Raw genomic sequence first — 12,500 nt, forward strand, 5'->3', positions numbered from 1 at the left:
TATATCCTGTACTGGACGCAGCTCCAGGTCAGGCAGGAAGAGCCAGTGTGGCGCTGGGCGGATTAGGGCCACTGCAGTGTCAGGGACATATGGGATTTGTCATCGCCCATGAGGAATAACACAACCACCAGCAGCTCCTAAACACCCTCCACCCCCACAGAGGGTTCCAGGTTCTGAGTGGTTTGGCTGTTTAGCCTGCTCAGACAGACAGAGAGAGAGAGAGAGAGAGAGAGAGAGATCACCCAAACCCTTCTGCTGCTGACAGAGAGGAAGGAACTGAGAGTTCTTAAACTCAGCCCTTTCCATGGGCCTTGGTATAGGAAGGACATCACCACTGATACATGCTCTCAGCGCAATTCCGTGCCCACACACCTCTGATGGATTCTGCATGGCAACCGCCCATCCCCCGACCCCACCATCTCCTGTGTGGATCTTGTGTCAGAATCGCTAGAAAGGGACTCATGCAATTTGCCACACACTGTAAACTCCAGGAGCTGTGTCTTGTGACTACCGTGAGGTTTGACACCTAAGTAATTATTGCACACACGTCAAGGGTGCTGAGTTGTGACAACACAGTCCTGAATGAGCAACATAGCCACAACTGTGCTAAGCGTCAGGTATGCTGGCAAAGGCGACCATTAGCAGCTGCAGTGCGTGATGAGTGCCATAAATGCAGTGTGCCATAAACACACACACACACACACACACACACACACACCTTTTGGTGTTGCCTCAATTGGGGATTATCTGTGCAGATAGCAATCAACACTTTTCATTAACGTTGTTTATATGTTTGTTGTTGTTAGCATTTATAGTGTTCTTGGGAAAGAAAGCTGAGATAATCTGAACAGAGTGCAGTTTGCTGATAATGTAAGCAGTTTCTGGATCTTTAATCTGGAAGTTTAATCTGCAGGGAATGTATGGGATACATTCCATAATATATCTTCTCTCTCTCTCTGTGTTTTTGCCATGGATTAATTCCCCTGCCACCTTGTCTGCTAAATGTCTGCTTCAAATACAAGTCGAAGCGCTGTCTGCCCGCCTAAACATAAACAGCTAAATGTTGCTATTGAAGCTTGAGCTCAATACTCGTTCTGCTGGTTAGAAGAGAAAATATGAAGAGTGAATATGCAATAATGCTAAGTAGGGGGCGGGGTCTTATTGCTGTCAGCCAACCGTGCATTGTTACACAGCCATGCTAATTAGAACCAATTAGCATCTCTCTGTCTCCGATTTATTTATTTTTTTTAAGGAACAGAAAGGGGAAAAAAGCGGAAACAACACTAAATCTCATCTTCCAGTGTGCCTAAACTGAGCAGATTACACCAAATCCATAGCCTCTCAGTCATAATTTACCTCGGGCCTTCTTTTTACCTCACTGACGGTGATAATCCCACGGTGTGTGTGCTCAGATTGGCGGGGATTACCGCGCACTCGCCGTGTCAGCAGGGCGTGGGCATGGGCGTGGGCGGTGGGGGTGGTCGTGAAATACGACCACAACAGTCCGCACTCAGCAGGTCCCCTCGGAGCCAAACGCGGCGGGGCGACATAGGTGGTCTTCGGCTTAGCCTGTCAGCTTTATTGATAGCCCCAGCCGGGGGACTCTGTCTCGTTGCAGAACACTGAACGAGGTGGTAATGGAAAGAAAGGGCGCGAAGGGAGATAGTGGAAGGATTTCTGCTGACAGAGCGATTCTTTCCTCCCTGTCAGTAGCGTGTGTCGGACGGAGGAAAGGATGGCGTCGGTTTACACAGGTAGACTGACTATCTATAACGGGAGACTGTGAGCGTGGCCATATGGGTAAATCATACCGACCTGCTCTACCGCACGGAGACAGCCTCGAGCCACACACACACACATTCCCAAACCCCCTCCCTCTGCATTCTGCCCGAGTAAACTAATTAAAATAAGTCATGGTCGATAATTAGAAAAGCTTGGTCATTCCAGTGTAGGTAATACGATGCACCGGAGCGATAGGAAGCAGGTAAAACTAATTGCAGATGATAACGTTTTGGCTAAACAGACGCTTGGGAAAAACGGTCAGAGCCACGGCTTTTGTTTAATACGATTAAGACAGTTAAACATCTAAAACTCCCCGAATACAAAAACGCTCACAGTAAGCAAAAACAACCTCTGCTGAAAAGGCTCCGATTTCAATTTTGGCTTTTTAAATCTCAATTTGTCTTCCCGTAAAACGAGAGCCCAAGTGAAATGTTTATGCGTTAATGACAATAGGCCCGCACGTCGACATTAAACTGGCATTAAGCTAAAATTATATTAGCAAATGATTTTTGGTTCGGGGTTCCATTACTCATACCCTGATGCTGTCACGCCGCACAACCTGGTGCGTAATTAGCCGAGTCTGCCTCCCCAGCTCGTCTCCTTGAGACTCTGACCTTATTTGTTTGCGCGGAGGTAATTTCATTACGCAGCGCGGGTCTCCCGAGCTACCGCTAAACGTTCACGGGAGAGCGGGATCTGAATTTGGCAGCGGATTTCGCGGAGGGGGGGAGGGAAAAGAAGGACAGCCTAACAATAATGTCTTTTTCATGTTGACAAATTCCATTAACGAGCAGAAAAGGTTTAGGTTTACGGACCGTTTTAGTTAGAAAAGCGCGTAAAGCGGAGACAGCCGTCGTTCGCACAGCACCGCGTTTTCTGTCCTTCATCGCCACTGGCTACAGAGAAGCGGAGCTGCTCCGCTCTGTGCCAGTGCTGTTCAATATAGGCCAATCGATCTTTAGCTGAGGCTGCGATGGGTAACACAAGATGCACATTGCAAATAAGTCCTCTAACAATTCCCAGCGTTTTTGTTGTTGTTGTTGTTGTTGTTGTTGTTTACATGATGGGCTGTGAGCGTCTCAGAGGTTCCAGGAAAGCGCTCTGTGGGTATGTGCAGCGTTTGGATGATGCAATGTGAACATTTCTGGTCAATTTTGGGTGAATGTTTAACCGTGTTACTTTAAGGTTTCGAAGTTATTGCAAGGCACATCACAGGCATAATAAGTAACATGATAACTGCAACGTCCAATATACAATGTCCAATATATCTGTCCTCTGTCTCTTGTTCTGGGAAGCATTGCTGTGGTGGTAAGACTCCAGGTGGTAACAGTACATGGGAACTGAAGTGTAAAGCATACACAGGGTTTCTTTTCTCTTCCTGGCCTTTAACTTAAAGCTAAACGTAACACGTCTAGCCAAAGCTCTCAAACTTTAGAATGATGTTCAGAGAACATGGGCGGACCACAGCCACAGGATTTGTGTGCGAGAAGTGAAAAATTCCCTGTCATATCTTAAATCCTTAAAGAACAATGAATGTAAAGACCAAAAGATTTGCTGCTTAATTTTTAACAGGCCTACATTGGCCAGCCCAACAGTTGAGACTGCCAGCACTAAAAAATTATAAGTAAACTTATGTTAGTCTGTGTAATTAATTCATGTCAAACGCTGCAGTAAAACAGTAAAGGGTAATAAAACCTTCCAAGCTTGAATGACAGCTGATATCAAAATCCACGGGTTTGTTGCTGTGGCCCTTATTAGTACGCGTTGCTCCTACTACCGGTTCGTACCACACGCCAGCACTGCCGTGAGCAGCCCAGAGATTTGCTCCCTGTGTTAGGGTCATGTCGAACAAGGCAAAGCCCTCTTTAACACGCCTCCACTGAGTCACTCACATTCTTGGCTTTTGACCATCTGAGAGGGAAAAGGAGACAGAGAGAGAGAGAGAGAGAGAGAGAGATAGAAAATGGAAAGAATCTGATGTCAACGATGAAGCAATCGAAACCACATTTAAGGCACTGGCACCAGGGCCTGGTGTTTAGGGCGTGTTTACGACAGAGGTCCCGGGATCGCACAGTGCCGAGCATGCCGGATAGCCCTGATCCGCCGCACGTAAATCACCGACGAGGACATGCGTTCCGTTTCTGAAAGACGAGCCGTGCTCGCATTCGGCACAGGTTGTACCTATTAGGACAGCTTAGTAATCTAAGAAGCAGCAATTTACGGAACAGAGGGGAAAGAAAGAAAAAAAAAAAAGCAACGCCAGGGTGAGCGAAGGAACCTTGTGACGGTTTTGCCCGTTGCGCAGCTCAGACTAGCGGAACGTTTGGTGGAGCAGGCCGGCACCGGCCGCACGTGTGCAGCTGCCTTCCCTCACGCATCCCCGCAGAAACACATCGTGATGTGGACACAGCACCGGGGGCCCCCGAGGAAGAGGAGGACGAGCACCGCGTCTTCCTCGTCAGCTTCGCCGGCGGGAGTTTCCCCGGGACTTAGAGCGCCTTCGAAAAAGGTCCACATGATCCGATTTAGTCGAACCGGAGTTGCTTTTACTCCGAGACAATGTGAGACAGAAAGTATGCACAGAAACCATATACCACTGCTTAAACGGTTAAGCATTTTATGGGGAAAATGTTTCCAAATGTCTTTCAAAAAGTTTCCAGACCACACCAAACAAACGCTGGAGCAATATCGTCTTTCACCTAAAGTCGCCCGCAAGATAGCCTGACTTCAGTGTAATTGCATCAGAAAATTGGGCATAAGTCTTTCCGTGACATGGAGGAGTGGTTGGAAAAGCCAAGAAAGCATGTTCCCCCCCCCCCCGCTTCTGAAGGTAATGCACCTTCACTCTGAAGCTACGAAGCTTTGGGCGACAGCCTGGCTACTCTCCTTCTCACAGACGTCTTGTCTCGGAATGATGACCTCAGCTAGCCAAGAGCGGGGTTAATCTGCTGGAGGTGCACCGCGCTGCGCTGCCCGGGTTCCTTTAATCTGGCGCCCAGTGCCGGGAGCTCCGGCTCACGCTTCAGCCCGCGGATCTCCAAAGCGGAAGGCTTTGCTAGGTGCCGCGGCGACGGACAGCACCGTTCCTTGCCGCGTCTCTGTCTCTCTCTCTCTCTCTCTCTCTCTCTCTCTCTCTCTCTCTCTCTGTGTACTTCGAAAACCATTTGCATAATTTGCTTACTTACTCACTAAATCAAAATTCCATTCTTTAGAGTTGCAGCTAAGGCTCTTAATTTGCAATCAGGAAATGCTACAAAGGACTTTTTTCGTCAAGTGCTGCAAATCAGCAGAATGGAAGACAAATCTTGAAAAATGAAAATGATTTTGATACCCCGCCCTACTCCCCACTCCCAGCCCCCACCCCTCCCATCTACTTGGCTGCATAATCTACTAAAGATTAAAAATGACTATCATAAAACAGGCATTCCCTGAAAGTAATCTCCATCTAGCGAGATGGGAGAGAGCAGACACTGCTCCGGAGCCTTTTGCTGCTAGTTATGTCAGCCTGTATTTTAAACAGTTCTAATCATATACCTTTGTGGACACTTAATTAAAATTACAAAACCAGTTTTAATCTGTAGTCCAATTAATATGCAAATATATGTAAATGTAGGGAAACAAGGTGGTGATTAAGTTAAGGACACTCTATTTCATGTCTCCTTTAAGTGTGAAAACAAACTGTCTTTTTTCTGTTCTTCTCTGATGGATTGTAATGTTTACAGGAAGCATGCTGAGCTGCGGAAAATAACCTTTCCAGCGTCATCTCACACACACACACACACACACACACACACACAGAGAAAGAAAGAGAGAGACTGAGCCTGTGCGTGTGTGTGTGAGAGGGAGAGAAGGCACAAACGAGTGTGTGTTCCAAATCCATACGTCACAAAGTCATTTTATACTCATCACAGGAATTCCACTAAGGTCAAAACAAAGTTAGACACTCACGCTGGTGAGCTGCTTAAAATGCACGACTTGGGTTTTTCTGTTTGAGGTGAGAGTTGACAATTCAAAAGGGGAGACGTTATTTCTAATTAGGCCTTGGAGATAGTCTTTCAAAGTCATCTCTGGAGGGTCCAACACACACACACACACACACACACACTCACACACTCACTCACACACACATCCCAACCAGGTAATGAATAAAGCCGGACATTAAATAAGTTTTGTTGAGGAAAAAAACACAGCTGGAAGGTCACAAGCAAAGTGTGGACTCTCTTTTTTGGGTTTCCTTTTTTACGGGACCCAATTATTTCAATACAGACTTAAAAAATGACAACTCCCTCTTTTTCTACCTCAAAGATCACACGATGTATATTTGAGTATTAAGTAGGTTACATACATAAAAGAAGGTTCATATAGTTGAGGTTAATTAGAGCAGTTTCTGATAAGACTGCCAAAACAACCCAGATACTCCTACACAGAGACATTGAGGAAAGGTCCCCGTTTCACGTCCTCAGCGAGTAATGCAACCCTGAGACGCCATAATTGTGTGTTGTACGGCGGAATCCTTCCAATTAGTTTTGTTTGAAGAAAAGGGGGTTCGTTTTTCCTCTTCTCACCGTTTCCATCGACTAACTAGCCATACGCACACACACAAAAGTAGAGACACAAGCACTCCAAAACAGAGAGAGGGGCAACCTGAGGTGTAGAAACCAGAAACACACATCCACACACGCACACAGCCGCTGTAGAGTCAGAACACGTTGAAGACGCTTCAAATGCGTCTATATATTGCGACCATATATCATTTATTAATATCATGAACATGTGCAGGCAAATGGCCGTGCACTGTTTACTAAACTCGAACGTGAACATTAAAAATTCTTTTAGGCTCCCTTTAGAGTAACACCAAGGTGCCAGTTTGCCCAAAGTCACACTGTGCTGCGTGTTACTGAGTGGCAAAGCTTGGCCTCCGTTTAGCAAGATGAAGAGGTGTGCTAGCAGTCTGGTGTTCCCATCGCAGCACTAAGCCAAAAGCAGGTTGGCTCACCGTCCCGCTGGATCAGCGTGTGCAGTGTCTCACGTGAGGGGCCAGTAATCCAGGCGAGTCCAGAAACCAGGCCTCCTGGGGTGCGATGCTGTCTCTGGCTCAGCTAGGCCACAAAGACAACTGACCTCCACTACCTACCCAGTGCTACGCAGCCAAGCAGAGACCTGCAGCAGCTGGTGTGTGTGTGTGTGTGTGTGCGCGCGCGTCTGGGCAGGGGAGTATGCTTGTGTTTATTCAGGCCAGGATTTTTACACACAAATATAATCAAAAGATGATGGTAAATTTATTGTAAACATTAAATGCATGTTATCATTCCACTGTCATATGCAGTACTAAGAGTCTGGCACAACAGAGACCTCCCATCCATTCTGAGGAGGTCTGGAGGAAGTCTTTGAATATATACACGAGCCGTTTTCCTCTAGCCAATCAGATAACTGCAGAGGGGTGTGGCCTGTTCCGTTTCTACCAGTCGCACCTTTTTTTTTTATCGTCCACAAAACGACGGGACACTGCTGCTGGACCATTTGTTAGTCCTCACCTTTTCTTCTTTAACTGTTCTTAACGTGAACAAGCTCTTCATAATAGCTCATTACTCCCCACACAAGCCTAAGCAGTGTTTCTTCACAGATGCAGAAAAGAATAAGGAACAGTAAACGGAAATCTCTGTATCTCTCTACAGAAACTGCAAAAACTGTGACATAGGACAACTCTCAAACCACTCCGAGAAGAGTACACAGATGTCAGATGGGGAAAACGCAAATTCCACCCTTTATGCACACACCGAGCTGTTTAATACTGAGTAAAGACTTGTTTTTGCTAAGTACGACCTGTTCAGTGGCTGGCAGCAACACCATTAGTCTCTGCAAACACTAGAGCCCACAGGAGGACTCTTAGACACAAGTGGGCTCCGCTGGGCAAAGCGGAGTAGCGTAGCGGGCCACCGCAGAGGAAGACCGGGAGGAAAGAAAGAAAAGGCGTGTGGGTTGGTTCCTCCGAGCGCTGACGTGAAGCAGCCGTGGGCGGGCCGCTCTCTCAACCACCCCACCCCCGAGCCCCAACCCTGGGAGCGCACCGACGCCGGGATGAAGGTTGGGATGGCGGTCGGAATTCAAGCTGGGAAACAGTGCAAGGTGATGGTTGGGCATACTTCCACTATGCAGTGTACTGGCTACTGCAGCTGACATCGGCAGCCTATTACAAAGTTCCGAATATTTTTGACGTCATTAAATTTTGTCAAAGCTCTAAATATATCCATGCGCATGCACGCACATAAGTAAAGACAAAAAAAAAAAAAAAAAGTTCAACGTATTACTCCCACTGCATTACACATGAAACCAGATGAGGTTGATAAGGGGTATTTTGCTTCGCTCTCCCTAAAACAAAACCCTCACCGAGCGGACGCGGACTTATCTGCCGCCGTATTATCAGCTCCGAATTAACGATGTCCCGTAGGCTTGGACGGCGAGGAGCTGGAAACTTTAAAAGGCTCTGAGATATCTCCAACGCATGCGGCGGAGATAACGGTCTAAAGCAAACTCCCACCGCCGCATCCACACACGCGGCTCGCGCTCGGGCGGAGGCATAAAAGAGAAGACCACGCAGGGCGGGCGCGGCGTCGAGGACATTGCCCCAGAGAGACTCGCACTCAATAGGTCATTTTAAAATTGAACGAGGTGGTTTGACTAAAGCTATAAAGCCCCGTTCGGTGGAAGGCACTGGAAAGCCAACAATTATCTTATTTATAAATCAACAGCAATTTCACTGATGACTTTATCTCAAATTTGATTAAACACAAATTTCAAAGTCAAAAATCATTTGATCTAATTCTCTTTATTGGTAATAATCACAGGTCTTCCCAGAGCTGCACTAATCAAAACGCCTCATTGATTTCCACTGAGCACAGACAGAGCTTTGAAGAGACAGAGAGGCTGGATCACAGTTAATACACTCAGACAGACGCACGCACGCACGCACGCACGCATGCACCTATCCATATACACTTGTGGACACACACATACACTTGCACACATGCATGCACACTTAGACAAACACACACACAAAGACACACCAGTAACATTCAGGCAGTAGGATGAAGGTTGTTCCGTACAGCGGGTTCTTGTTACACAATGGGCGTCACTTCCGACCACCATAGACCATCCTCATGCTCTACCTCCCCATTCGCACTCACTCTGCACAGGTGCAGGCACCTTCATGGGAATGGTGCACTCGGGTCAGAGCATGGGGCAGGAATACGGGGCAGGAACACAGGGCCGAAATATGGGGCAGGAGCATGGGGCAGGAACACAAAGCCTGCTACGACATGGAGTAGAGGACATTACTGCGCCTTAACATCCACATTACCCAGGTTACAGCCCCAGTCAACTAACAGAGCTATCTGCTCTGATGATCAGTACAAAGAGAGAGAGAGAGAGAGAGGGAGAGAGAGAGTGAGAGAGAGAGAGAGCGCTCTGACTCTCTGGGAAACTTTCTCTGCCAGAGAGTCAGAGCTGGAGAGGCCCACAGTGATCAGTGCTCTGGTTTGTGCTCATCTCCAGAGAGGAAGCAGCAGGATAAAATATGCATAATATGCTACATTTTTCACAATGTACTTAGTTGTAGTAGCACAACATTAGAAGACTGTACCAAGCAGAGTTTATGACATGAATGTGACTACTCCAAGAGCCGCGGAGCACATTTATGCAGAACACCGCACTCTGAATAAACACAGACTTCCCATGGAACATCACTTCTGTGGCCATCGCATTTCCAGTTGTTTGTATTCTCATGTCGGTAGTGAACGCTGAGAACTGAATTTCTGAGAGAACTAGGGTTCCACTAGGGAAATCCCCCACGACGCTGCAATCTGACCCAGGTCAAGACTTAGCCTCCGTGGGGAAAGCCACAGACTTGATCCTGTGCACAGGGGGCCTTCACAAACACGTTGTCGTCACTGCCCAGGAACTGTGCCTGGATGTCCAAATGTTATCACTGCACATGGCATCAAACCTGCCAGAGAGCAGAGAACATTTCTGCTTTAATCAGAAGTTTATTTACGCTCTCGTCAACGTGTGTTTTGGGTTACCGTGGGGTTTGGTGCACCCCCTGGTATACCAGATTTGTCCCAAAAACAACAAACTTGTCATTTTACATAAACAGATTATTTTCTCCTTTTCTCGTAAAGTATTTTTTTATTTTTTTATTCCTGAAACATTCAAAAGTATCAGCCTGAAACTGCAAAATCCGCCAGTCCAGAAAATCTCCTGGAACACCAGGAGAGGACCATCAGAGATGACGTCACAGCAATCTTTCCAAGTGTCCTTTAGGTGTATATGTCCGTCAGGTGTAACTGTCCCTCAGGTGTATCTGTCCCTCAGGTGTATCTGTCCCTCAGGTGTAATTGTCCATCAGGTGTATCTGTCCCTCAGGTGTATCTGTCCCTCAGGTGTAATTGTCCATCAGGTGTATCTGTCCCTCAGGTGTATCTGTCCCTAAGGTGTATCTGTCCCTAAGGTGTAATTTTCCTTTTCTTAGTACGCTTTCCATTATCATGTCTGCCTTTATTAGGTTGCATGACATAGTCAGCTAGTTAGCTTAGCATGTATGCTAATGGTCTTTTTTGGACACTGTGCTTTGGTAAGCTAGTAAGACCAGTCCTTATTACTCTATATGCTTTTAAATAGGCATGAATTTTGGGTTTCTGTAACACCTCAGTGTCATCCCCACTCGCCCCTACACACTTCAGCACATCGTTGTGAAATAAACTTCTACCAAGTGATTGTACACTTGGAAAAGGTATTTCGGTCTAAACGTGTTAAATGATGAGAAACGACATTCAGGCCTGGGCAGGCAGACAGACAGACAGACAGACAGTCAGACAGACAGACAGACAGACAGACAGACAGACAGAAGGCAGAGGTGAGTTCCGCTTTCTCCATCAGAAAAGACTAAACAGTTTCACTGGGGAAGTTTAATGACATATACTGTTGCTACACGTTCTATTATTTTTGCAGGCTGTTTTAGAGCTTTGGAATTCACCAGAGAGAGAGTGAAAAAGTGAGGGACTGAGTGGGAGAGACACCTCAGAGAGAGAGAGAAAAGGCTTCATGCAGGGATAACGTAGAGACAAATCACCTCCAGCAAAACGCCTGAGGCTCTTCAGTCTCCTCAAAGACTCCAATAGAAACCTTAACACACACACGCACGCACGCTAACCTGAGAGGGTGAAGGGGGTTTGTATCTTAAGGCAAATATTTTGTAAAGTGACAATTCAAAAGTTTTTTGTCTGACTCAAAACAGATTGTTGGCAGATGTGTGTGTGTGTGTGTGTGTGTGTGTGTGTGTGTGTAAGAGAGAAAGGTCAACTGTGCTACTTAGTCAAAGGTAACTAACAGCTGTTTTCATTCTTTCTTCACGAGCACTTTCATCATTGCAGGCTGACGGCTGACTGGGCACCTCTTACATCCTGTCACTCTGTTGGACAGGCAGTCAGCAGGTAAGCCACGTGCACCTGGCCGGCGTGCACGTACCTGTGAGGTTGGTACAGTTAGAAGGATCATTCGCTATCGGCTTTATGTTGCACACGATACAACTGACACTCCTCTTTCGATTCTGAGGCACTGAAATAATTTCAGATTCCAACTTTGATCTTTTTCCAGTTACTTATTTATAAAAAAAAAAACAGCACTGGAGTTTAAGAGAGAAACTTCCAGTTGCTTTAGTCTGGGAGAGTTTATTTTGCACTCTCTCATTTTCTCTCTCTTTCTCTCTCTCTCTCTCTCTCTCTGTCTCTCTCTATCTCTCTCTCTCTTTCTCTCTCTCTCACTTTCTCACTCTCTGTCTCTCTCTCTCTCTCTCTCTCTCTCTCTCTCTCTCACTTTCTCTCTGTCTCTCTCACTTTCTCTCTCTCTCTCTCTCTCTCTCTCTCTCTCTCTCTCTCTGTCTCTATGTCTTTCTCTGCCTTCTTCTTTTCATCCCCCACCTCCTTCACTTCACACCAAGCACAAAGCCCAGAGGTGCTTCTCTCTCTCCCCCCCCCCTCTCCCTCTCCCACCCCTCTCTCTCCCTCTCCCTCTCTCTCCCTCTCCCTCTCTCCCCATTTGCTAAATTATTCACCTCTAAATTAATATCACATTCATGATGGTACCTTGGTCTACCTCTGTGCCTGCCATGCTGGGGGACCTCCTGTCAGCTGCCACAGTAACTGGCACACCCCGATCTCCCTGATTGTCTCAGTGCGGGGCTCGCGCTTGATGTGGGGCCTTGCTGAAGGTGGCAGTCTGCGTCTCCCGTCCTCCGAGAGCCGATCTGCTGAAGGCTTTGGAAACGAGGCCTGCGTTCTCTCAGCCTGCAGCCAGATGCTTCTCGTCTTCCCGCCTCACGCGGGGGTTCCGCCTGTCTTCGTTCAGAAGTGCCTCTGGTGATAGGAGACTCTTTTGACTTCTTTGCACAGAGAGTGTCCATGATCAAAGGTGTCCCCAGCAGTCTCCGCTGACAATCGCGGAGCGGCTCGCTGTGACCCCGTGTTGATGTCCGCCCAAATTCATCCCACCTTTTCTTTTTCTTTCTTTGTTCTCCTTTCCCCACTTGCTTTGAGATGTGTCAGAGACTCAAAGCCAGGGAGGCTCGCGGGGTCTGTTTCCCGCGCGGATGAACTCTCAGCGTTCAGCAGCTGCTGCTCATATGTGCCGTGATTATGTTAACAAAGCAGCTCCCGCCACATGCC

General features: G+C 47.2%; 1 long non-coding RNA gene across 2 annotated transcripts in view; it reads right to left on the reverse strand.

The window, feature by feature from the left end:
• Positions 1 to 12,500, reverse strand: part of LOC113583156 — a 66,883-nt gene that overhangs the window by 36,455 nt on the left and 17,928 nt on the right. The window contains exon 3 of one of the 2 annotated variants that reach the window (XR_003411234.2): positions 9,519 to 9,784. The exons of the other annotated variant lie outside the window; for it this stretch is intronic. This is a non-coding gene — a long non-coding RNA (uncharacterized LOC113583156). Of the gene's footprint in view, positions 1 to 9,518; positions 9,785 to 12,500 lie in introns of those variants that run through there. 2 annotated transcript variants of the gene reach the window in all.

This window comes from Electrophorus electricus, chromosome 1 (assembly GCF_013358815.1).
Source record: "Electrophorus electricus isolate fEleEle1 chromosome 1, fEleEle1.pri, whole genome shotgun sequence".
Lineage (NCBI taxonomy): Eukaryota > Metazoa > Chordata > Actinopteri > Gymnotiformes > Gymnotidae > Electrophorus > Electrophorus electricus.